This window comes from Marmota marmota, unplaced genomic scaffold (genome assembly GCF_001458135.2).
Source record: "Marmota marmota marmota unplaced genomic scaffold, marMar, whole genome shotgun sequence".
Taxonomy (NCBI): domain Eukaryota; kingdom Metazoa; phylum Chordata; class Mammalia; order Rodentia; family Sciuridae; genus Marmota; species Marmota marmota.
The window spans coordinates 11,407,013-11,409,736 of record NW_025999924.1 but is presented as its reverse complement, the minus strand read 5'-3'; the positions used below and the strand labels follow the sequence as shown (position 1 = coordinate 11,409,736).

The 2,724-nt window shown below is 39.5% G+C and overlaps 1 non-coding gene across 1 annotated transcript; it reads right to left on the bottom strand.

Moving 5' to 3' along the window:
• Nucleotides 1-703: 703 nt before the first annotated feature.
• On the bottom strand, nt 704-774 carry Trnaa-agc. Its single transcript has one exon. It is a non-coding gene; the product is annotated as a tRNA-Ala (tRNA).
• Nucleotides 775-2,724: the final 1,950 nt, after the last annotated feature.

Here is a 2,724-nt window from a genome sequence, read left to right as displayed (position 1 = left end):
TTGAACTCGCAATCTTCCTACCTCCAACTCCCAATCCTCTGGGATTACAGGCGTGTGCCACTGCGCCCAGCTATATTTGAAACTTTTAACAACATGGAAATATTCACTCATATTCCAACTACACAGATATAGAAGGAAAATGTGACAGAGACATCAACAAGACTGAGATCTTAATTAGAATAAGATATATTCCATGCTTGTATAAATACATCAAAATAGATTCTACTGTCATGTATAACTAAAAAGAACAAATAAAAACAAAACAAAACAAAAAATAAGACAGAATTATTCTAACTACACAACTGGTTTAAAATAGTATGAAATAATTCCTGGCCCCACCAGGTGCAAAGCCACAGGCATGTCACATTAGGTCACAGCAAGTGCACAGGTTACTAGATTCCAGTCTATGAGAAATAGAAAGTTTGGTGACCCATTTTCAGAATATAGTGTTCAGCCTTCGTTGGATCAAAATGGAGTCATTTTATAGTAGTCTTTCCCTTTTGCCAGCCCTAATTCTGAAATTAGCCAATTGTGTAGATTATAACCCTGAATCCTTCAATCAAAGTGAAGGGCAGTGCTGGGTTAGGTAGATAAACAGGTGGACTGCCTACCCAGGTGTACTCGCTAGCCAGGTTCCTATAGCACAAGTTTTGCCTTGTCAACTCACTTGTGTGTGTGTGTGTGTGTGTGTGTATGTATGTGTATGTGATACTGGGGATTGAACCCAGGGCCTCATGCATGCTAGGCAAGCACTCTACCACTGAGCCATATCCATAGCCTTTGCCCACCAACTTTTAAGCACGTTTGATTTCTTGCGGCACCTCGCTATTTCTAACAAGTCTAAGGACTGAAACAGAATATACATTAAGAGAGAGAGAAAAAATGACAACCCAGTTAGGTTTAATAAATATAGGCAAGTTGGGAACAATGGCACATGCCTGTATCCAGTACTAGGGAGGCTGGAGCAGGAGGGTCATAAGTTCAATACCAGCCTCTCCAACTTAGAAAAACCCCATTTGAAAATAAAAAACATGAAGGACTGGGGCTATAGTTGAGTGGAAAAGCACCCCTAGATTTAATCCCCAGTACAGTGGGAAGAGAAAGGAAAACGTAAAAAGCAAATTAAGGTGAAAGTGTGTTTGAATATTATTTGTGCTATGTTAATTTTTTCATTTTTTATTTTCAAGCTTATCTGTAAGTTGAAATTATTTTACAGTAAATTTTTTAAAATGCTTTGTGGTGACATTTTCATAACTGTGCCTTCTCAGATTTAGGAAGTACTCTAAGATCTGAACAAACTCAGTAAGAATAAATCCATACCTGGATATACCACACTGAAATGTAAGACAGTAAAGACAAAGAGTCACCCAGAGAGGCAATGCAGATGATCTGCAAAGGAAGGACAACTAGATGGTGGAGACTTCTTTTCATCAACAATAAGAACAGGCAGACAGGTGTGGTGGCACACGCCTGTAATCCCAATGGTTTGGGAGGCTGAGGCAGGAAGATTACAAGTTCAAAGCCAGCGTCAGCAAAAGTGAGGGGCTAAGCAACTCAGTGAGACCCTATTCCTAAATAAAATAAAAAATAGACCTGGGGATGTGGCTCAGTGGTTTAGTGCCCCTGAGTTCAATCACCAGTACCTGCCACCACACACACACACACACACACACACACACACACACATAAAAAAAAAAAGAAAGAAAGAAAAAATAAGAACAGGCAATAGTGAAACATTATCTTCCAAGTTGTCAGGGAAATTACCTGTCAACTTAGAATTCTACAACTAAGTAAAATTTCATTCAATAATCAGGGATTAAAGATACTACCAGAATACTACAAGAGGTTTAACTTAACGATCTCACTTAATGAGATGATTGAGATGTGAAAAATGGATCTCTGATATGCCTTTTGGGATTAGTTAAAGCTCTTCTGGGTGTCCTCATTGAACATGTATTGCTTCCCACCTGGTTCCTCTCCAAAGCCTGGTCCTTCTCCAAAGAAGTCACCCAACCTCAGAAGCCATGTGGAGAACATCTTTCAGTTCTAGCAAAAGCAGGGTTTCTATCCCCTACTTTCGTGTATGCAGATAAGCATGACACAGTGCCTCTCCTTCAGTCATGACATTCCTGAGACTGTCTGTTTTAAAAATCATCATATTCTCCCAGCCTAGATGTCTCTCAATGGATGAAGGGTAGATAAAATGTGGTATTCCTATACAGTGGAGTTTTAGTCAGCCCTAAAAAAAAAATTTTGTCATTTGCAGGAAAATGGATGGAAATTGAGAACATTATATTAAGAACTTAGAAAGTCAAGAGTTGTGTGCTTTCTCTCCTATGTGTCACTAGAGAAGAAATCGAAAAAAGTGAGAGGGAAGGATCTCTGAAAAATCAAAAGAAGTACAGTAGAGGAAGGAGATCAGGCAGAGGGAAAAGGGAGATACAGGGGATTAATATTGGCCAAATTATGTTGTTATATTGTGTGCATGTACGAATATGTAACAACTAATCTCACCATTATGTACAACTATAATGTATGAATAAAAACTTGGTACCAGGGATTGAACTCAGGAGCACTTGACCACTGAGCCATGACCCCCCTATTTTGCATTTTATTTAGAGACAGGGTCTCATTGAGTTGCTTAGCACCTCACTTTTGCTGAGGCTGGCTTTGAACTCTTGATCCTCCTGCCTCAGCCTCCAGAGCCTCTGGGATTACAGGTGT